At 40.4% G+C, this 24,838-nt stretch overlaps 1 long non-coding RNA gene across 1 annotated transcript; it reads right to left on the bottom strand.

Moving 5' to 3' along the window:
• Nucleotides 1-21,549: 21,549 nt before the first annotated feature.
• Nucleotides 21,550-24,019, bottom strand: LOC139356318 (uncharacterized). The gene is made up of 3 exons (XR_011607998.1): nt 23,336-24,019; nt 22,593-22,743; nt 21,550-21,828 (listed from the first exon to the last, which is right to left on the bottom strand). It is a non-coding gene; the product is annotated as an uncharacterized lncRNA (long non-coding RNA).
• Between the last annotated feature and the right edge of the window lie 819 nt (nt 24,020-24,838).

The following is a 24,838-nucleotide window of genomic DNA, read 5'->3' as shown; positions in this document are numbered from 1 at the left end:
GTAGATTTCAGTGCAAAGAGTATTATCAGGGATAATAATGGTCTTTTCATATTGATAAAAGGGTGAATTCATTAAAAGGACATAGCAATTCTAAACATTTATGCACCTAATAACAGAGTTTAAAAATATATGAAGCCACTATGATAAAATATTTTAATACCCTTCACTCTACAATTAATGAAACAAAGAGAGATAAAAGCAGGAAGAATTTTAGAAGACCCAAATAAACTATCAACTAACATGACATGATTGGCATTAATAGTTCACCCAAAACAGCAGAATACACATTCTTTTCAGGTGCATGTAGAATATTCACCAACAAAGACCATATTTTGGATCATAAAATAAGTGTTAATAAAACCAAAAGGATTCAAGCTGTATGAAATTTAAAATTATACAAACAGACATTTCTCAAAAGGAGATATATAAATGGCCAATAAGCATATAAAAAAAAATGTTCAACAACACTGATCATCAGGGAAATGCAAATTAAAACCACAAGATCCCACTTCACCCCAGCCAGAATGGCCGTGATTAAAAAGTCAGAAAGCAAGAGATGTAGGCACAATGTGGTGAAAGGGTAATGCTTATACACTGCTGGTGGGAATGTTAAATCAGTGCAACCTCTATGGAAAACAGTATGGAGATTTTTCAAAGAACTAAAGTAGGCCTACCAAAGGAAAAGAAGTAATTGCAGAAAAACACACACACACACACACACACACACACCTGCATACATATGGTTTTTTGTTTGTTTGTTTGTTTGTTTTCTTATTTGGTTTTGGTTTGGGTTGGAGGAAGTGCTGAGCTTTACATATTATTAACAAGGTAATTAATCAGTAGATTGCCATAGAGCATTATTTCTTCTTTTTCAACTTTTATTTCAGATATGGGGGTACATGTACAGGTTTGTTACATGGGCATATCACAAGCAGGTACTGAGCATAGTACCCAGTAGGTAGTTTTTCAACCTATGTCCTCCTCCCTCTTTCCTCCCTCTAGTAGTCCACAGTATCTATTTTTCTCATGTTCATACCTATGTGTGCTCAATGTTTAACTCTTACTTATAAGTGAGAACATGCAGTATTTAATTTTCTGTTCATGCATTAATACACTTAAGATAATGACTTTCACCTCCATCCATGTTAATGCAAAGGACATGATTTCATTCTTTTTATGACTTTGTAGTATTCCATGGGGTACACACACCACATTTTCTTTATCCAGTCCACCACTGATGGGCACCTAAGTTGATTCCATGTCTCTGCCACCATGAATACCATGGTGATGAACATACAAGTGCATATGTCTATTTGGTATAATGTTTTATTTTTATTTGGGTACATACCCAGTAATGGGATTGCTGGGTCAAATGGTAGCTCTGTTTTAAGGTTTTTGAGAAACCTCCAAACTGCTTTCCAGAGTGACTGAACTAACTTATTATACATTCCCACCAACGGTGTATAAGTGTTCCCTTTGCTTCATGGCCTTACTAGCGCCTGTTTTTTGTTTTTTGGGTTTTTTGTTTTTGTTTTTGTTTTTACTTTTTAATAACAGTCATTCTGACTGGTATCAGGGGAACCCACCCCCAATATTTCAATATAGGTTCTTTCTGTTTTCCCTAAGTGTCAGCCAGTCAGAGAAATAAAAAGAAAGAGTACAAAGAGAGGAATTTTACAGCTGGGCCTCTGGGGGTGACATCACATATTGTTAGGTGCATCATGTCCCCTGAGCCACAAAACCAGCAGGTTTTTAATAAGGACTTTAAAAGGGGAGGGGGTGTACAAACAGTAAGTAGGTCATGAAGATCACATGCTTCTTAGGCCAATAAAGATCACAAGGCAAAGGCAAAGCAAAGATCACAAGGCAAGGGCAAAATTAGAATTACTGATGAGGGTCTGTGTTCAGCTCTGCATGTATTGTCTTGATAAACATCTTAAACAACAGAAAACAGGGTTCGAGAGCAGAAAACCAGTCTGACCTCAATTTCACCAGGGTGGGGATTTTCCCCACCCTAGTGAGCCTGACGGTACTGCAGGAGACCAGGGTGTATTTCAGTCCTTATCTCAACCACATAAGACAGACACACCCAGAGCAGCCATTTAAGGAATGCATTCCTTCCCCGGGGTATTAATTATTAATATTCCTTGCTGGGAAAAGAATTCAGTGATATCTCTCCTACTTGCACATCCATGTATAGGCTCTCTGCAAGAAGAAAAATATGACTCTGTTCTGCCCGACCCCTCAGGCAGTCAGACCTTATGGTTGTCTTCCCTTGTTCCCTGAAAATTGCTGTTATTCTGTTCTTTTACAAGGTGCACTGATTTCATATTGTTCAAACACACATGTTTTACAATCGATTTGTACAACAGTGGTCCTGAGGTGATGTACATTCTCAGCTTACAAAGATAACAGGATTAAGAGATTAAAGTAAGGACAGGCATAAGAAATTATAAGAGTATTATTTGGGAACTGATAAATGTCCATGAAATCTTCACAATTTATGTTCCTCTGCCGTGGCTCCAGCTGGTCCCTCCATTCAGGGTGCCTCACTTCCCGCAACAGACTGGTGTGAAATGGTATCTCACTGTGGTTTTGATTGCATTTCTCTGATGATTAGTAATGATGACCATTTCATTTTTTCATATGTTTCTTGGCCACGTGTCTTCCCTGAGAAGTGTCTGTTTAATGTCCTTTGCCCATTTTTAATGGGGTTATTTGTTTTTTGCTTGTTGATCTGTTTGAGTCCCTTATAGATTCTAGATATTGAACCTTTGTCAGACGCATAGTTTGCAAATATTTTTCCCATTCTGTAGGTTGTCTTTTTATTCTGTTGAAAGTTTATTTTATAGTACAGAAGCTCTTCAGTTTAATTAGGTTCCACTTATCAATTTTTGTTTGAATTGCTTTTGGGCACTTAGCCAAAAATTCTTTGCCAAGGCCAATACTCAAGAAGAGTATTTCCTAGATTTTCTTCTAGAATTTTTACAGTTTGAGTTCTTACATTTAAATCTTCAATCTATCTTCAGTTTTATTTTTTAATATGATGAAAGGTCAGGGTCCAGTTTCATTGTTCTGCATATGGCTAACCAGTTATTCCAGCACCGTTTATTGAACAGAGAGTGCTTTCCCCATTGGTTTTTGTCAGCCTTGCCAAAGATCAGATAGTTATAAGTGTATGGCTTTATTTCTGAGTTTTCTTTTCTGTTCATTGGTCTATGTGTCTGTTTGTATCAGAACTATGCTGTTTTGGTTACTGTGCCCTTATACTGTAGTTTGAAGTCAGATAGTGTGATGCCACTGGCTTTGCTCTTTTTGCCTAGGATTGCTTTGGCTATTTGGGCTCTTTTTTTATTTCATATGAGTTTTAGAATTCTGTTTGCTAATTCTACGGAGAATGACATTGGGTAGTTTGATAGGAATAGCGTCGAATCTGTAAATTGCCTTGGGCTGCATGACCATTTTAACAATATTAATTCTTCCTTTTCATGAGCATGGAATGTTTTTCCATTTATTTGTGTCATCACTGTGATTTCTCTCAGCAGTGTTTTGTAGTCCTCCTTGTAGAGATCTTTCACCTCCTTGTCTAGCTGTATTCCTGGTATTTCATTTTCTTTGTGGTTGTTGTAAACAGGATTGCATTCTTGATTTGACTCTCAGCCTGGACATTACTGGTATATAGAAATGCTACTGATAATTTACATTGATTTTGTATCCTGAAATCTTACCTTAATTGTTTATCAGTTCTAGTAGCCTCTTGGCAGAGTCTTTAGGGTTTTCTAGGTATAGAATCATATTCTCAGTGAAAAGAGGTAGCTTGATATCTTCTCTTCCTATTTGAATGCCTTTTCTTTCTTTCTCTTGTCTGCTTGCTCTGGCTAGAACTTGCTGCACACATGTTTATTGCAGCACAATTCACAATTGCAAAGATCAACCTAAAGCCCATCAACCCATAAGTGGATAATGTAATATACACATACCATGGAATACTTCTCAGTCATAAAAAAAGAATGAAATAATGTCTTTTGCAGCAACTTGCATGGAACTGGAGGCCACTATCCTAAGTGAAGTAACTCAGGAACAGAAAACCAAATACCACATGTTCTCACGTGTAAGTGGACTCTCAGCTATGAGGTATGCAAAGGCATGCAGAGTGGTATAATGGAAGGGGAGAGGGTGGGAAGTGAGTGAGGAATGAAAAAATACCTGCTGGATACAATGTACACTATTCTGATGATGGGTATACCAAAAGCCCAGACTCCACCAGTACACAATTCATCCATGTAACCAAAAACCACTTGTATCCCTAAAGCTACTGAAATTTTAAAAATTAAAAAAGAGAAAAATATGTGCTCTGTAAACATAATGGAATGAAATTAAAATCAATAACAGAAATGTCTTTTTAAAATTCTCAAATACTTAGAAATCAAATAATTCACTTTCTAAATAAACAATGAGTCAGAAAAAAAGAAAGTATTTTAATCTGAATGAAAATGAAAACATAATATATCATAAATTATCACTAAAGCAGTTAATGATTTATAGCAATAAATGCCTGTGTTAGAAAAGAAGACTGAACAAATTATCTCAGCTTCATCTTTGGAAATTTGTAAAAGAAGAGCAAAATAAACCCAAAGTAAGCAAAGTCAAGGAAATAAAGATGAGAACAAAAAAAATCGATGAAGTGGAAAAAAAAATGAAGAAAATGCAATGAAACCAAAAGTTAGGGTTTTTTTTTAAAGAAATAAAATTTATAAATGGCCAGACAGATTTGTAGAGAAAAAAAAGTAGATGAAAAATTCTCAATATAAGGAATGAAGGAGGTGGCATCATTACAGGCTTTACAGTTGTTGATGAAAAAAGGGATTATTATGAGCAATTTTATGCCAATAAATTTGAAAACTTCAATGAAATTGACAATTTCCTTAAGAGATGCATATCACCACAACTAACTCAATAAATAATTGGGAAAAAAACATTATATCTAGAAAGAAGTTGAAGTCTTAGTTTAAAACCTTCCCACAGATTGACCTCCAGATCCAGATGCCTAGCTAATTCTATCACTGGTAAATTCTATCAAATGTTTAAAGAAGAACTAATACCAAGTCTACAGAAATTTTTCCAGATAATTAAATAAGAGAAAATACTTCCCAGTCATTGAATGAGGCCAATATTACTCGTATTCCAAAATAAGTTAGGCATTACAATAACAGTACAATTTAAAATCCCTTATGGGTATAGATGCAAACTTCTTTTTAAAGCATAGAAAATTGAAGTCAACAATAAATACAAAGAACAATATATTATAGCCCACTGGGGACTATCCCAGGAATTCAAAGCTAATTTAACATTCAAAAATACATCAATGTAATTCATTACATTAACAATTTTTTTAAAAATCTCTATGATCATTTAATAGATAGAAAAAAAATTTTGACAAAATTCAACTTCTACTTCTGATAAAAACTCTCAGCAAACTAGGAACAGAAGGGAACTTCCACAACCTGATCAACGGCATCCATTAAAAAAAATTCTACAGCCAATATTATACTTATTTGAAGGACTGAATGATTTTTCATTGCCCTTTCTGCCCCCCGAGATTGGGAATGAACCAAGGAGTCTACTCTTATGGCTTCTATTCAACATGGTATATAGGAGAGTCTAGCCAATGTATTAAGGCAAGAAAAGGGGGCGCAGAAAAGGCACCCAGATTTTAAGGGAAGAATAAAAACTATCTTTATTCACCAAAGACATGCTCATAAATCCAGAAATTCCTATGGATCTACAAAAAAAAAAAAAATCCTGGAACTAATAAGAGAGTGTATCAGGGTTGCAGAATGTAACATGAATATACAAAAACCAATTACATTTATGTATACTTACAATAAAAAAAAACTCAAAATTTAAAAACAAAACCATTAACAATAGCATGAAATTATGAAATTCTTAGGAATGCATGAGGAAAAAATTATAAGACTTGTACACTTAAAACCACAAGATATTGCTGAAGGAGACTGAAGAAGATGTAAATACATGAAGGGATATAATGTGTTCATGGGTCAGAAGACTCAGTATTATGAAGATGTCAGTTCTAGATACAGCACACTATCCAAATAAACTCCTAGTCAGCTTTACTGGAAAAAATGACAAGGTGATTAAAAATTCACATGGAAATGTAAAGGACATAAACTAGCCAAAACAACGTTGAAAACAAATGACCTAATTCATAATTTGTCATAAAGTTATAATAATTGAGACAAGTGGTATTGGTATAAAGATACACAAATAGATCAGTGTAACAGAATAGAAAGACCAGAAATCGACATACTTATATATGGACAACTGATTTGCAACCAAGGTGCACAGACTATGCAATGAATAAAAATAGCTATTTCTGCCAATGGGATTGAAGCAATTGGGTTGTCATGTGCAAAACAATAACATAATAGCTTTTACCCATTCCATGCACCATGTGCAAAAGTTAGCTCAAAATGGATCATAGACCTAATTCTAAAGTCTGAAACTATAAAACTAGAAGAAAACATAGGAGGAAATCTCTGTGACCTTTGGTTAAACAAAGAGTTCTTACCATGATCCATAAGGGAAAAATTTTATAAATTTGACATCATCAAAATTAAGAACTTCTGCTTTTTAAAAGGCACTATTAAAAGAATGAAAACTTAAATGACACACTGGGAGAAAATATTTGCAAATCAGTTTTTTAAAGGAGTTTAAAACTCTCAAAACTTAAAAATTAAGAAAACAAACAGCTCAATAAAGAACAAAAGAGCAAAATATTTGAACACACACTTCAGCAAAGGATAGGTGAGGGGTAGCATGATGAAATTAGAAAGTAGAAGTTTATTGATTGTCTCTTGGTATTAGCTGGGAGTGAAACGATGTCACTTTCTGACAGGTCAAGTAAAAGAAACTTGAGTATACTGAAGACCATAAAGATTATCAACAAAATAAAACTGGCATCTAAAATTGAAAGCTTAGGAAGAGACAGGAGAAATGGTGTCTGTAGTAATTTCCATACTTCTCAAAGTAGGAACCCAACAGAGAATATCTAGAGAAAAAGATAACTAAGTCTTTATATAAATCATTAGTGAAGGGGTGGCCTGCCCCTCCACACCTGTGGGTATATCTCGTCAGGTGGGACAAGAGACTGAGAAAAGAAATAAGACACAGAGACAAAATATAGAGAAAGAAAAGGGGGCCCAGGGGACCAGCACTCAGCATACAGAAGACCTGCACCAGCACCAGTCTCTTATTTCCCTCAGTTTTTATTGATTACTATTTTCACTATCTCAACAAGGGGAATACGGCAGGGGAACAGGGTGACAATGGGGAGAAGGTCAGCAAGAAATCATGTGAGCAAAGGAATCTCTGTCACAAATAAGTTCAAGGGAAGGTACTATGCCTGGATGTGCACATAGGCCAGATTTCTGCTTCTCTCCACCCAAACATCTCAGTGGAGTAAAGAGTAACAGAGCAGCATTTCTGCCAGCATGTCTCGCCTCCCACCACAGGGTGATTTTTCTACTATCTCAGAACTGAACAAATGTACAATCTGGTTTTATATCAAGACATTCAGTTTCCAGGGGCAGGCAGGAGACAGAGGCCTTCCTCTTATCTCAACTGCAAGAGGCCTTCCTTTTTTACTAATCTTCCTCAGCACATATCCTTCACAGGTGTCAGGCTGGGGGACCGTCAGGTCTTTCCCATCCCACAAGGCCATATCTCAGGCTATCACATGGGAAGAAACCTTGGACAATACCTGGCTTTCCAGGACAGATGTCCCTGTGGCTTTCTGCAATGCATTGTGCCTCTGGTTTATCGAGAATGGAGAATGGCAATGACTTTTACCAAGCATACTGCCTGTAAACATTGTGTTAACAAGGCACATCCTGCACAGTCCTAGATCCCTTAAACCTTGATTCCATACAACACATGTTTCTGTGAGCTCAAAGTTACAGATTAACAGCATCTCAGGGCAAAACAATTGTCCAGGGTACAGATCAAAATGGAGTTTCTTATGTCTTCCCTTTTACATAGACACAGTACAGTCTGGTCTTTCTTTTCCCTTCAGTTAGTACAGAAGTAATCACTAGAACACACACACATGCACACACAAATCCTCCTTGATACCAAAGTCAGTGCCCAATAAAAACAAGTAAAACGTGACCTGGTCAAACTGAGAATATGTCATTCCTATCAATAAATAGAAATAGGCTTAGATCATGTATTAAAAGAAAAGATTTATCAAACTGACTAATGAAGCAAAATCCAATTCTATACTGTATAAAAGTGAGGAAAAAGATTAAGAAAAGGTAAAAGTTAAAAGATGAGAAAATTCATACTAGTCAAATCTTGATATCAAAGTAGAATTCTAGCCAAAAGCAATAAGCAAAACAAAAACACTTTCTAATGCTAAAGGTTATAATTTATAGTGAAGATATAACATTAATATTTGCATATCTGATAACACAAGTTTGCCAATCAGAAATTATGGGATACTAAAGGAGAAATCTCCACCCATATACTGAAGACTCTGGAATATAGTTCAGCTGTGCTCAGAGAAAAAAATCATAGCATTAAATATCTATATCAAAAAAAAGAAAGAAAACTAATGTAAAAAACAGAATAAATCAGAAGAGTAGACACTGAGTTAGAAAACTAAAAGACAGTAAAACTGATAAATGATCAAAAAGCTATTGCTTTGGAAAAAAATCCACAAAGTACAGAAAACACTAGCAAAAAAAAAAAAAAAAAGCACAAATATACAAACAGAATGAGACAAAGTGGGAAAACATTAAAATAGAGGACTTTTTAATATTTTAAGATAATACTTTGTTAACTTAGTGTAAATAAATTTGACAACCTAAATGAAATAAATAACATTTAGGAAAATATGATGTATCAAGTTTGAACCTTTAGAGATCGAAAATCTGAAGAGCTCAATTACTATAGAAGCTATGGCGAAAATTGCAAGACTTATCACCAAATAATACGCCCGGCCCTGATGGTTTCACAGAGGAAAGAATTACAACTTCCAAATTCTTTTTACAAAACAAACCTAACATTGATATCAATATCAAAATAATGTTGCCCTAAAAAGAATATTATGAACCAAATTAACTTATAAATGTTGATATAAAAATCTTAAAGTATGAGCAAACAGTATATGTACAAAACAATTGTCATGACCACGTGGGATTCGTTCCAGAAAAGAAAGCGATTTTCAAAAACCTCATCACATTAGTGTGTGACTCATGATATCCATATACCCAAGAAGAAAAGTCATGTCGTTTCACACGTGCTGTGCCAGTTATCAAGCTGTCATCCCCGAGCTTCCAGCCTGGGCTCCTCACTTCACTCTGCAATGCTAGGGCTGGTACCCTGCAAACTGCATCCCAGCTCAGCTGGTTGCACGGGCTAGGCCCTGCAATAGAGGGGCAGAAGGGAGGCTGCTGGGCTGGGGACATCACTCTTCCTGTTTGCTCCCTCTTTAGCCAGTACCATCCCATCCTCACCTCTTCACCTCAAATGTGGTGTTGTGTTCCAGGAGCAGCATTTGAGTCCAGTTTGCTGTTTACATTTGCTCCTCCAGCTGGCGGCTGCCTCCATCGGACGTCTGGGTCCGGCTCCAGGAGCCCCTCAGGCGGCAGGCCCCAGTCTGAGCGCAAGCAGGGGGTGCTCTGCAGAGGGCTGAGTTCAATGTGGTCCCTCCTCTCCCTTTTGTCCCCCACCCCCAACCTCTCAGATGTCTTAGCAGTCCCTTCTTGTCATTTAGTGAACAGTTATTTATGTTAAATTATTTTCATTTAAAAATAGGTATGGTTTCTGCCTCTACTTAACTAAATCTGACACCCATTTCTGGTATTTAAAAATATTCAGTTAAGAAAGAATTGTCAGACACTTCCCTGACATGATTTCATAGATAATCAACTCCACCTAAAACCAGCATCTTACTGAGAGGTTAAGGGTGGGGACTTGGATAACTTTTCTGTCTAGCTAAAGGATTGTAGACACACCAATCAGCGCTCTGTGTCTAGCTAACGGTTTGTAAATGCACCAATCAGCACTCTGTAAACATGGACCAATCAGCACTCTGTAAAGTGGACCAATCAGCTCTCTGTAAAATGGACCAATCAGCAGGATGTTGGTGGGACCAAATAAAGGAATAAAAGCAGGCCCCCAGCACCAGCAGCCACAACCCCATAGGATCCCCTTCTGCATTGAGGAAATTTTATTCTTTGGCTCTTCACAATAAATTGCTGCTGCTCATTTTTTGGGTCCGCGCTACCTTTATGAGCTGTAACACTCACTGCGAAGGTCTGTGGCTGACTCCTAAAGTCAGCGAGACCAGAAACCCACCGGGAGGAACAAACAACTCCAGAGGGGCCACCTTTAAGAGCTGTAACACTCACTACTGGGGAGGTCTGCGGCTTCACTCTTGAGGTCAGCAAGACCACGATCCCACCAGAAGGAAGAAACTCGGGACACATCTGAACATCAGAGGGAACAAACTCTGGACACACCATCTTTAAGAACTGTAACACTCACCTCGAGGGTCTGGAAGGAAGAAACTCCGGACACGTCTGAACATCAGAAGGAACAAACTCCGGACGCACCATCTTTAAGAACCGTAACACTGCGAGCGTCTGCAGCTTCATTCTTGAAGTCAGTGAGGCCAAGAACCCACCAGAAGGAACCAATTCTGGACACATTACCAAATGGAGAACAAAGGTTCCCCACAAGGGCACTGTGTTTGGGGTGGTAGCCAGGGCAACAGACAAGAGAAAGAATAAGCTCTTTGCTCCAAATTCTGACCTGAAACAGTGGAGGAGATACTGTTACAGGGAAAAGAACCAGGGGCATGATGGGAAATACAATGTAGACCTTTTGGGTAAGAAATGCAGAGAAACACACATATAAATGTATCTCCTTATACTTGCAAAAAGAAATACTCTAAAAACAAACCAAAAACTGATTTTTTTTTAATTGGTTACATAAACAGGGAAGGAGAAACAAGGTAGCGAGGACAGGAATGGAAGGTAGGCTTCTCAGAATACACCTAGTTACAGAGTTTTTGCAGCAGGAGGAGCCGCAGACAAAACTCCTCAGACACCAAATTAAGGAAGAGGTTTATTCAGGCGGGGGCATCGGCAAGACTCCTGTCTCAAGAGCTGAGCTCCCTGAGTGAGCAATTCCTATCCCTTTTAAGGGCTCACAACTCTAAGGGGGTGTGCATGAGAGGGTCGTGATCAATTGAGCAAGCAGGGGGTACGTGACTAGGGGTTGCATGCAGTGGTAATTAGATCAGTACAAAACAGGATAGGGATTTTCACAGTGCTTTTCTATATAATGTCTGTAATCTACAGATAACATAATCGATTAGGTCAGGGGTCGATCTTTAACTACCAGGCCCAGGGTGTGGCGCCAGACTGTCTGCTTGTGGATTTCATTTCTGCCTTTTAGTTTTTACTTTTTCTTTCTTTGGAGGCAGAAATTGGGCATAAGACAATATGAGGCATGGTCTCCTCCCTTATTCCCCCTCTTTGAGACTTTCACTCAATAGTGGGAGTTCTCACTTTCATTTTTACTACCCATGTCTTCTTGCAAGATTGATAGTGATTCATATAGCACACCTGTGCTGAAGCATTTTGGTGAACTAAGGCAGTGATGAAGCTTTTTATCATTTGAAGAAGTACAGGTAGCAAACAAAGGAGGAGTAAGCAGGTTCTTATTACTATTATAATTCTTATTATAAGAGTTTTAAATCCTTCTAGTGCTGGGAACCATTTTCTAAACATGGCCCCAGGATCAAATCCATGCCACACTTGCACGGGCACATGTGCCAGTTTTGTCGTATCTCTATGTCTTCAACTACTTGCTCTGATTATCTATGTGTAGGCAGCAATCAGTAAGGTTAAATTTCCTACAGACCTCTCCTTCAGCTGCTAACAAGTAGTCAAGAGCTAATCTGTTTTGATAGATAGCATTTCTCATCTGAGTTTCTTGCCAGGCCAGAATAGTCAAGGCTCTGCCAGTTTTATTAGTGATTATTTTTAAGACAACTTGTAACCGTACAATTCGTTTGATCATGTAAATGGGGGTCCGGTATCCCCATGAGCCGTCTTGTGCCTAAGTAGCACGCCTGTAATATTGTATGATTCTCTCAGGGGGCCATTCATCATTTTTTCAATTTCCTATAGCTATGCTTTTCTCGGGAAGCCTAAAGCCCAGGAGTTCACCTGTTTTTGTGGGCAATAGGAAAAAAGATTATTTAATAGTGCCAATAACACAACTACCTGCCTCCTGGTCAGGTAATTTGGCGTAAGCTCTATGCCTACATATCCAGTATAATCCAGTGAGGGCTATCCAGTCCTGGTGGGACTCCAGGTGGATCCACATGGTCTGCAACTTTGGGAATTTACTAAATGGATTTCTCTCTGTGTAATTTTAACTCCACCAAGTGACTGTTTTTGTGGTACCATTATACAATTTCTGTCTCAGACAACTAAGTCATCCTACGGGGTGAGTGAATTCCTTTCCTTCTATAGCTATGCAATATTGTCCAATAATTGAGGCTTTTAGGACCCAGAAATTGTCAGGGTGATTCTTTTGAGCTGGGAATTCATCAGGAACTGGGTCTGTAGGTACTAATTCTGTAGGCTTTCCATGGCCATTGATCTCCTGTTACAGTTCCTCCACATACATAACATGAAGTTACACTGAGAGACTGGGCTACATGCTTGGCTAATTGCAAAAACAAATTTCTTGTTTTTCCTGGAATTTCTGGTACGGGCACATTTAGTTCATCATAGAAAGTTTGATACACTGGCTCAGGAGAGCGTTTGTAAACTTGCCCTCAAACCAAGATATTTACTCGAGGATCCAGTCCAGCCCCGTCGATTCCTAAGGTCACACGCTCCTCTTTTTTCCAGCGAGGATCGAGGGGATTGGTTATTACTAACTCTAAGGGGTTACATTGTCCCTTAATACAGGAATGGCCATTTTTTCCTTTCTGAAGGTGGACTGGATCCTTTTTATTTTTTTTATTTTTTATCAAGTGGCCTAAATGACCCAAGACCAGTATTTACGTTTATTTCTACAGTCCTAATTTATGACAGATGTACTTTCTGTAATATAGCCTCTTTTCCAATTAAGAGAACCATACATTATTCCTAACTTACTGCTATTAATGCCAGCACAGGCATCAAATTTTCAGCTGACTTGTTTGGACACCCCTTTTTCTTCTGTTTTGGCTAACTTTACTCGTATCATTTATGAGTCCCTACCAGTCCTCAGTCCTTAATCTTATTTTAAAAACTGTGGTCATGGGAGGCTCAAATGGGTCATAACACACATCAGGTTGGTCATTTCCTGGGCTATACACCTTGTATAGAATAACATTATACAAACAAGTTCTTTTTAGAGTTCCAGTACACTTATAATAACCATAAAATAATAGGACCGTAACAACGTTTTGTCCTACCTCAGTGACTTGATGTATACACTGGGAAAAGTCCTCAGTCTGAGGAAGGTCAGTTGAAGAACCCACACCTGGTAGACTGGAGGACCACCTTGGTGGAAAGGGGACAATCTGGGCCTCTGGCCTGCCATGTGCACAAGCATAACAATTGCTTTTTTTAACATGCAGATGGAATATTTGATCCATTTTAGCCAGGCATTTGCACCTTGGTATCCTGTCTTAGTTGCTAAAATTTGTTTTAAGTCTTTAACTTCTATGATCCTCTAGTAAAATGAATGTATGGTTTTAGGAAATTACACAACCATAACCATGTGGTTGGGGCAGTCCATCCTTGCTCTTTAGTGGTCCACAGAATGTTGGACCAACTATGGCATGAAAGCTCTACATCACGGGGCAAGACTCCTGGTTGGCTCTGGGGTCTTTATCAAAATCTCCCTGGATTAAATGGTCCTAGTTTACTAATGCCCAGTCTGAGGAGAGTCAGGAGGGAGAGAAGTACTTTACTGAAGTACAAAGCTGTCTTTGACTTGGCAAGTCCTCACAGGGTATAACAAGGCAAGCATTAAATGCAATAGTTTGAGGTGAAATTGACTTGGTTATGTTAATAACTGGATGGTCAGCAATAGAAGAAGGAAAGAAGAAAGAGTAATAGAATAGATAATGAAAAGGGTTAATTTTTCTTAGCTTTAGTTTGGTAGGGTTTTTCCCTGGGACTGTGGCCCACGATCCTGGAGGGGGTGGCGCTTTCTTGACTCGGGTGTGATAAGTCCATCTTTTTATTTATTTATTTATTTATTTTTTGTGCTGCATGAAAGGCAGTCTTGGTGGTTAGCAGCACAAGGCAGGGTCCTTCCCAGGCTTGCATGAGTTTTTCTTCTTTCCACCCTTTGATGAGAACGAGATCTTCAGGCTGGTGCTGGTTTACCAGAAATTCTAGGGGTGGTACATGTGCTAAAAGACTTTTAGGTGGTTTTTTTTTTTCGAGAAAGGGAAGTGGAAGATGCAAGTATATACTTTTTAAGAAACTGACCTTTTGTTTTAAATGGGGGGACCTTGGCCGTGGACTTTATAGTCCTTAGTGCCATTTTACTGAGAAATTTCCTTTAGCACCTATTTTTATTAGTTTTTAAACCAAAGAAAGCCAAATACCATTTTACATTTAACAATGCTTCTCATATGATTTTTATACCAGAAAAACTAAATTTTATCTTTATATTAGTGTGTTATTAATGTTAACCCTAATTTTAATAAAACCTTGTAGACATATTTCTTTAATTTTTAATGTTTGACCACAAGGTAAGATTTTATAGACTCCTTTTAACCTTCTATAATTTTTGCTAAAGAGCAGGTTGGTGCTTTAAGAAAAACCTGTTATGCTTTTACTTTAATGTCCAGTTCACAGAAAAACTGGATGATACTTATTTAACTTTAGCCAATATGTTTACTCACATAATTTTCTTTAAAATTAACACCTTAAAACTTGCTTAAACCTTCAAAACAATAATTTTTTTAACTTTTTAATGTAAGTAAAAATGTACATTTTTATGCCACCTTATAATCCTTTTACCAAAGGTATATTTTACTTTTCTTATACACCTTGCACATAAACTTTTTTTTTCAATAGTTTCACATTCAGGAGGCCTAGTTACTTTTAAATTATACAACATTTTTTGCATAAATTCTTTTTTTATAATACACTTCTTTTTCATGACTTTTGCAGACAATTCTTTGACATGCCTCAACTTTCTGACTTATTACAAATATTTCTTTCTTTAAACAACCAGTTAATTTATTTCAGGACAAGAATTTACCATATAATACTCTTTTTATATAAATTTTGCCCCCCTTTTTTTTTTCCTTTTTTTTTTTTTCCTTAGGATACTTCTGAACTGGTGAGGTGTGCTCAGAATGAGGTTTCCTCTAAAAGTTTTTTTTTTTTTACTTTTTGTTGTTGTTGTTGTTAGCAAAGCAGTTGCCGTTACAGATTGAATGCATTTGGGCCATCCACGGGTTACTGAGTTAAGGATTTTTGACAGGAAGGCCTCAGTGCTTTTGGGATACGCCCTTGTTTGCACTGACAACCAAGTGGTATTGGAGTGTTCTACAGTTACGGAGAATGCCTTCAATTATCAATTATAGGTTTTAAATTTACCTTAGCTTTTAAAGGAATAGGGTACACTTTTTTTTTCTTAACTACTTGTATATCTCTCTCTTCGACTTTCCTTTTGCCTCTGTCTCTTCTCTCTCTCTGCCTCTCTCTTTCTTTCTCTCCCTCTCTCTCTCTCCTTGACTCCCTCTTTGTCGGTCTCTTCCTCTCTGTCTCTTCCTCTCTCTCTCTCTTTGCTTCTTTTCCTCTCTATCTCTTTCCTTTCTCTCTCTCTGCTGGCCTTTCCCTGCCTCTGCCAGCCGCTTATGCTGCCGTTCTCTCAACCACTGTGTGTTGCGGGCACCGGGTCTAAAACCAGCTGTAACCAAGTGTCTATGTACAGGAACTGGTCTGGGCTCCCTGGCTTACAGGTTACCTTGTGCCATACCTTTGAAACAAGAGACTTCCTTCTAATGGCCAACCTACCTCTAATGCTGGCCAGTCTATCTTACACAAAGTTTTAAGTTTTCCTAGTGTCATAGTACTCCATAGTCTCCTTTAAATTTTTTTTGAAATTTTTCAACATAGTTCCTAGTAGGGTGGGCTTATTTGTGCCTGACCTATGCTTCTTTGAGACAAAACACCACGCTCACACCACACGCACACTACAAAACAAAGAACCAGTAAAAAGGGCACACACACTTTTGCAGTTTGCGCCAAACCAAAATCAAAACCAAAATCAGAGTATCCAGAAATCCAAGCCAGGTCAAAACCAAAACCAAAGTATCAAGCAATCCAAGGCAAGTCAAAACAAAAACCAACGTGCCAGTACAGGCACACTGTGGGTGATCAGGCCACGCTTCCACTCAAATGGAGTAGGCAAGTTCCCAAGACCAATCCTGTCAAGCAATTCAAACCAAGTCAAAACCAAAACCAAAGTGCCAATAAAGGCACGCTATGGGTGATCAGGCCACACTTCCACTCAAATGGAGTGGGCAAGTTACCGAGACTGGTCCTGTCAAGCAATTCAAATTCAGTCAAAACCAAAACCAAAACCAAAGTGCCGATAACACCATGGGTGATCAGGCCATTCTTCCACTCAGAGTGGGCATGTTTCAAAGACTAGTCTTACCAAGTTTTAGATGTCCAGACTCCAAGTGCCCATTCCTTCCCAGTGTTCAACCACTGCATTGATCCTCCACGGGGGCCTGCCACACACTGCTCTGGCGAGGCATTCCACTGGGGCAAATGCCTACCTGGGAACGCTCTCAGGATCCGCATTGCTTGGGCGGGTCAGAGTCCCCGGCAGGGATGTTCCACAGGGTAGGCTTAAGCCGCCTAAGGAGCTGCCTCCACCATCCGCCAATCACCTTGCTTCCCAGTCAGGGAACCAAGAAATGTAGAAGGAGGAGCCACAGACAAAACTCAGACACCAAGTTAAAGAAGGAAGGGGTTTATTCGGCGGGGGGCATCAGCAAGACTCCTGTCTCAAAAGCTGAAGTCCCTGAGTGAGCAATTCCTGTCCCTTTGAAGGGCTCACAACTCTAATGGGGTCCATGTGAGAGGTTCATGATTGATTAAGCAAGCAGGGGGTCTGTGACTGGGGGCTGCATGTTCCAGTAATCAGAACGAGACAGAACAGGACAGGGATTTTCACAGTGCTTTTCCATACACTGTCTGGAATCTATAGATAACATAACTGATTAGATCAGGGGTTGATCTTTAACTACCAGGCCCAAGATGTGGCACCGGGTTGTCTGCTTGTGGATTTCATTTCTGCCTTTTAGTTTTTACTTTTTCTTTCTTTGGAGGCAGAAATTGGGCATAAGACAATATGAGGGGTGGTCTCCTCCCTTATTCTGACTTTGAAAACAAATTGTTTTACATACTAAAAATAAATAAATAAATAAATAATGAAATAGAATAAAAAACAATGAAACGCATTTCTAAATTCATCTGAATTCAGTTTCCAAAACAATTCCCAAAACAGCCTGAAATGAATAAGCCTAATTATCTACCTGGTTGGTAACATAACAGTACAAAGAGAAGACTTACTTCTAGTGGCTTTAAAACATTACTAACTGTGAAGAGCTGCTGGTTCCAAAACACAGTTCCCCACAGAATCCACATCAGAAAACGGGTCCCCATGCTGTGCAGCTTCCTCCACTCAGTTCCAAGTTTAATTCTCGAGTGGGTGCATCTCATTGCTGGGCCATCCAGCCCACCTGGAATCCCAGGCACAATGACAACTGGAAAATACAGTTTTCAGGTTTCTCCATTCTGCACCCAGCACTATATATTGGCCGCAGATTAGAAATGAATTGAGCACATCAATCCATATTATCTGTCACCTGGTAAGCTCAGGCCCTTCGAACGTCTTCCATTTGTCTCTTAAAGATTTGGAACATAGAAATTTTCGAGGAAAACTCATCCTAAAAATCTACAACAGGATTATACCATGTAACTAATGTGTCTTATGTCTTTAACCAGGGCCAATGTTTAGAGACTGTGAAGAAAAAGACCATGTCTAAAATATCCAGTGTGCCCTAAATAGCACCAGGGCAAGCAGGACCATGCACACAATCCTACCGTGGCTGTAGTTCCAATCACACAGAGAGGACTCTCATTTGGAAAGAAAGGTATGCAATTTTTTGTTTTCTAAATAATCCCAACAGGTTTTAGTTTTTGTTTTTTTTTTTTTTTTTAAGATGTAATCTTCTCCCTTTGTTGCCCAGGCTGGAGTGCAGTGGCACAATCTTGGCTCACTGAAACCTCCGCCTCCTGGGTTTAAGTGATTCTCCTGCCTCAGCCTCCTGAGTAGCTTGGATTACAGGAGCCCACCACCATGCCTGGCTACTTTTTGTATTTTTAGTAGAGATGGGGTTTTGCCATGTTGGCCAGGCTGGTCTTGAGCTCCAGACCTCAAGTGATCCACCTGCCTTGGCCTCCCAAAGTGCTGGGATTACAGGCGTGAGCCACCCCACCCGACCAGGATGTAAATTTATTATTACCAATAACATCTTACAAATTCCATTCATTATAAATTCCCCCAAGGAATACCCTTTAAAACTTGTCTGGATGAAAAAGGGAAATAAAAGTTAAGCTTCTGAAAATAAAAGCTTCCAATATCCCTAGACCCAGGTATGGGTTGGCTCCAAATCACCCACAATACTTTCAGGGGCCTTAGAACCAATCTCAGCTCTGATGCTAATTCATTGATCATTGTTGGCTGATGAATTTCTTTTTCTTTTTCTTTTTTTGAGACAGAGTCTTGCTCTGTCGCCCAGACTAGAGTGCAGTGGTGCAATCTCGGCTCACTGCAACCTCTACCTCCCGGGTTCAAGTGATTGTCCTGCCTCAGCCTCCCAAGTAGCTGAGATTATGGGTGCTCATCACCATGCCCAGCTAATTTTTGCACTTTTAATAGAGACAGGGTTTCACCATGTTGGTCAGGCAGGTCTCGAACTCCTGACCTCAAGTGATCCACCAGCCTCAGCCTCTCAAAGTGCTGGGATTACAAGCATGAGCCACTGCACCCAGCCGGCTGATGAATTTCTTAGCTCAACTTCCTGGTCCAACAAATTTACTCATTGCATAATGTGTGTAGTGTTCTGCAATTCCAATCTTACTCTACTAGTGGCTATGCACCTTAGACAAGGTTTTCAACCTCCCTGTGCCAAGGCCTCCTCTTGTAAAACAAAGGTAGCAAGTGTTCCTCCCATTTTTTGTGAGGATTAAATGAATTAATAAAAATCAAGTTATTTGCAATAGCAAAGACTTGGAACCAACCCAAATGCCCATAAATGATAGACTGGAATAAGAAAATGTGGCACATATACACCATGGAACACTATGCAACCATAAAAAAGGATGAGTTCATGTCCTTTGCAGGGGCATGAATGAAGCTGGAAACCATCATTCTCAAACAACTATCACAAAGACAGAAAACCAAACACTGCACGTTCTCACTCATAGGTGGGAATTGAACAACGAGAACACTTGGACACAAGACGGGGAACATCACACACCGCCTGTCGGGGGGTGGGAGGAGGGGGGAGGGATAGCATTAGGAGAAATACCCAACATGAATGGTGAGTTGATGGGTGCAGTAGACCAACATGGCACATATATACCTATGTATCAACCCTGCACGTTGTGCTCTTGTACCCTAGAACTTAAAGTATAATTTTTAAAAAAGAAAAGAAAAGAAAAATCAAGTGCTTTGAAGAGTGTCTGGCACCTATGAAGTGCTGCACAATTGCTATTACTCTTTTCATTACGTTTATTACTACTGTTACTCCCCAATGCCAGCAGATATCAAGATAGCAATGATTCTAGATACATTTAGTATTCCTGAGTCACAAACACTGGCAGATTACCTGCAGTCTGAGATAATATTTCTCCTTTGGAAAAGAAAAAGAAAAATGTAGCCTATGTAGCAAATACTATAACATGATGAATCCTTTATTAATGTTTATAGGGGAAAAAGAAAGAATATCATTTTCCAAACAGTAGAATTTTGAACTAAGAACAGTTAGGTCTGAACATCCCTCATGGATCAGAAGTGACAGACCATCCTGGTGGCATCCTCCTTAGACAGGCCACAGGCTGAGCATCCAAACCATGCAGTCAGCAGGTCAGTGGCAGGGGAGACTCTGCCTTCAACTCACAAATGAAATCCATGAAAATGAGGAGTGAGGGGCAGAGACTGCTGCCTAACACTCTAGATCCTGATGCCTCTGAATACAGGAATTGCACAGATGAGAAGACAGGAAAGAAAGACACAGAGTGGATCTCACTGTCACTGGGCAGGGACCAGGTTGGGGAGAACAGAGTGGAAAAAGACTGGTCATTTCTGCAAAATGATATCTACGTTTGTCCACTGTGCTAGTTATAGTCCTTTCCCTGTGGTTATTTCTTAAAAGATGGAACTAAAAGGCCAATACTTAGAAAAAAACTTTAAAGGATTTAAAAATCACAGGCAAAAGTTCAGATAACACACCACATTCAGATTGATGGTGAGGAAATCTTTCCCGATAGAGACCTCAGTGTCTTTAGAACTCACATCTCAGAATAACGAGGAGCAAAACTCTAAGTAAAGCAAATCATTTTTGCAGTTATATAGACTTTGCCAAAACAACTGTGAGGAAACTGAATCAGTAATATTAGACTCTAAAAGCTTTTTTCCCTCCACCAACTACCACAGATAATTTTATAGAGGACAAGAATTTCCAGCCAAAATAACCAAATATTTTCTTTACCACCTGGCATGCTGCTTCTTCCAGCTTGTGTGGTACATTGCTAGAAGTTTCTCTGCAGAATAAAATTACCCTCTGGGAGCTGGGCACATGGGTTCGTGGTAAGAGTTACTCTGGACCTAGTTTGGTCACTTGGCAGGGAAAGCATCAGGAAACTGAGTGAAGAACCATGAGTAAGCCATGTTTGCAGGAAGCAGACGGTATGTGAGGCAGGAGATTTAAAAGAAGAAAAAGAAACTGTATTGTGAGCGGCTTCTATTCTTGCTGGGCTAAGAAGTAGTAAAGGAGTAGTGGCCAAAAAATAAAAACTGTGCTATCAAAAAGAGAGAAGAAAAAAGAGATGCCAACAACCCAGTAGAAAAGTGAGCAAAATAACATGGAGAGTTCAGAGAAACAAAAGTGCAAATGCTTTCGAATATGGGAACGGATTTCAATCTCACTCTTACAAGAAAGGCAGTGGTATTTTTCACTTCACAAGTTGGCAAAATTCAAAAGCTGTGATGGCAAACTGTGTGAGTGATGGTGCAGGGAGATCAACATTCTCCTAGATATTGCAAGTGGGATGCAGGGAGATCAACATTCTCCTAGATATTGCAAGTGGGAGTGCAGGTTTACAAGTTCAGGGGAGGGCAGGCTGGCAAAAGCACAAAGGACCAGAAGTGTTTAACTCAAGGACACCACTTCTACAAAGTGAGAAACTGAGTACTTTTTTTTAATAAGTCTGAAAACAATCTAAATGTTCACAACGGGGGACTGAATAAATTATGGTGTGACCATACAGTAGAATATTATACAAATTTGTAAAGAAGCAGGCCCGTACTGATTTGGAAGGCTCTGCAAGGTACACAGTCAAGTTCAAAAGGAAAGGAAGGACCACAAAAGTACCTTGTTGTGCTACCACTTGCATAGGAAAGCTCCTCTAAACAAATGCAGATGTGCTGCAGAGGTAGCAGACACCTCTGGAAGCTGGCAACAAGGGCTGCCTGGAGGGAAAGGAAAATAGTGAAGCAGGAGACACCCAAACCCATTAAAATGTGTGATGTGTGTCTGGTGTCTGTGTAGATGTGTGCACATAAATGGAAGAAATATTGAGCATTCCCGCAGGCGTGAGCTGTGTTCTCTCTGTACTGTAAACTTATGGGTGACTTTTATCTTCTTCCTTGTAGTGTTTTTTGAGTTTGTAAATATTTCACAGCGAAATTAGATGCTTTAAAAAAAAGGATTTTTTTTTCCTCCTAAAATTCTCAATTATCTCCACCAAACAAAATACTTGGGCCAGGCGCAGTGGCTCACACCTGTAATCCCAGCACTTTGGGAGGCTGAGGTGGGCCTATCACCTGAGGTCAGGAGTTCAAGACCAACCTAGCCAATATGGTGAAACCCCATCTCTACTAAAAATCCAAAAAAAATTAGCCAGGCGTGGTGATGAGCACCTGTAATCCCAGCTACTCGGGAGGCTGAGGCAGGAGAATCACTTGAACCTGGGAGGCAGGGGTTACAGTGAGCCAAGCTTGCACCACTGCACTCCAGCCTGGTGACATAGCAAGACTTCATCTCAAAAAAAAAAAAAAAAAAAAAAAAAAAAAAAAAAACCTGGTCAGTTAATTCAGTCAAAACAAGCCTTTTGATTGTGGTGCACTCGGGTTGCACAGTGGGATTGGAGCTGGAATCCCCAGCTCCACCCTCGGAGGACAGTCAGGGCTCACCACCCGCCTGGGGAGCCTGGCGTCCAGCAGCCCCACACTACCTGTGATCCACTAGGCCCCATGGAGGGTGCAGAAGAGGGCGGGATATTTGGGGACAGAGTTCCACTTATTGTCTCTCTCAGGTGAAGCCTTCCCAAACGGTGCTGCTATTGGAATTGAAGACTTGGAGCTATTTTGGTTGCATTCTTGGCCCTGAGAGACAGGTTTCCTGTTAATACTGTTTTGACTGAGATTGTTTGGGCCTCTCCAGCGGGAGACCAGATTTAGATCAAACGCACAGGATCCTCCTGCTGCAACAAGAAGGGCCTGTGACACCCAGGGAAGTCCAAGTCCCTGCTGTTAGAGGGTGGGAAATGGGACTGGGGTGGTTTCTCTGCTGCCCCAGGAGGCCCTGGTGGAGAAAGGCCCGCCCGCCCGGAGCCACACAAAGCCCAGGAGGCTGGGCCGGCAGTGTGGAGGTCAAAGCATCCCAGGCCCCCTGTGGAAGGTGAGTACCCGCTCTGGGGCCAAGGGCCCGGCTGAGGAGGCTCACACAGTCATACTCAGAGTGCCAGCCCTCACACAGGGCTGTTTAGGGTCTGCCACTGATCAGCCACCATTTGGAGTTGATGCCGGGAATATGGAACCAAGAAGACCTTGGGAGGCAGGGTCTGTCCTGGCCTCTCAGATTCAACCTGGCAGACTCCCTCACATAGGCAGGAAGAGATGCTGATGGGAGTCTTGAACAATCCAGGGCCCACGGGCACTTCATTCTCAAAGTGAAAGAAGAAAAGGGAAGGCCTGCCTGCTGAATGCAGGTGTAGAGAGAGGGACCCCAATGTATGCAGCACAGTAGAGACAGCTGTCTGGAGATGACTCTCGGGTGCACCATGCCCAGGCTGGGGGGACCTCCGAAGCAGGCAGGAGAGTACCATCTGGTGACCAGAGTCCCTGGGGTAGTTGAGTTGTCAAGGCCTAAGCGGAACCTACTCTTTATTCCATATTTGCATTCCGTGTTCCCTTTGCAAGGCTAGGGAAGTGGCTCCAGCGTCTGAATTAGGGCCTTGACCTTCTCATAAGAGCCAGTAATGACTACGGTGAGACCTTCAGTAGAGCCTGCCCATAACCTGCTGACGTGTGGCTTTTGGGAGAGCCAGGCTTATTTGTTTCCCAAACCTTTTCCTTTGAATCTTTGTTTGATCATGGACCTGGGAACTGGCATCTGCCATCTCTTTCCTAATGTGACCTTAAATCATCCAAGTGACTACGGGAAGGTGGCCTGCAGCGCCCAGCCTGGGCCTCTGGAAAGAGCTTGTAACTCTATTGCCAGAGGCTGAAAGTTAGTAAACAACCTTGTGAGGCACAGTTCTTTTCCCTGAAACTGGAGGAACACAGCCAAACTGTCTTCTCCCATTGTAGATGGCAAACTGTGAAGATATGTCTTAAACTCTGGTAAGAGTCACCCCTTTCATTGCAAAGTTAATGAAAGAAAACCATGTGTTTACAACAAGACTGCCTTTTCCTAACAATCCTGAGTCACTGTGCCACCATTCAAATGTCAGAGAAGCATCCATGCTCCAATTAAGCCGAAGACAAAAGTAATGTGGAAAAATAGAAAGAATTCAGGTTTCAGAAGAATCATCTTGCAATATGTGTGTAAATGAAAATGTCTTTTTACCTGAAGTAACCCTTCAAGTCAGTGATCCTCACTCGAAGCCAGGAGCATGAGGGACTCACCCAAAAGCTTTGACAGTATGCTCATGCCTGGGCCTCACCCAGACCAATTAAACCAGAATCTGGGGAGAAAGGGGGAGACTCAGATATCTGTGTCTACCTCCCAGGTTATCTGAACATCCGGTTAGGATTAAGAAGCACTGATAGATCTGAACTTTCACTTAGGTTTATTTTGTAATAAATGGCCTTCCTATCTGTGACCTCAGGGCTGAAATGAATAGGTCCATTTCAGTGGCCCACCAGGGACTAACCCAAGGCTGTCAGAGTCCCAGTTATAAATGCACATCTTCTCTGGAACCCTGCATCACAAGTAAAGGAATCGCCTTTCTTCCACCAAACTGCACCCGTGCATAGAGTACCCAGCCAGCCAGCCAGCAAGAAGGAGGCACCCGTGGCCAGCAGGGCAGGCCCAATGCTGGCTGCAGGCTCCACTCCATCAGCCCTGGCCTCTCCCAGCCTCTAGGCTTGGGCCTGGTGTGTGAACATGAGTGCCCTGCTAGAGGGCTGGAGGGCCTGGAGACACACATTCTGGGTCCAGCCCATGGCCCACTCAGGATCAGCCAAGGGATCCACG

The sequence above is a fragment of the Macaca nemestrina genome, chromosome 9 (genome assembly GCF_043159975.1).
Source record: "Macaca nemestrina isolate mMacNem1 chromosome 9, mMacNem.hap1, whole genome shotgun sequence".
Classification (NCBI taxonomy): Eukaryota; Metazoa; Chordata; class Mammalia; order Primates; family Cercopithecidae; genus Macaca; species Macaca nemestrina.
This window is presented reverse-complemented; position numbering and strand designations above follow the sequence as displayed.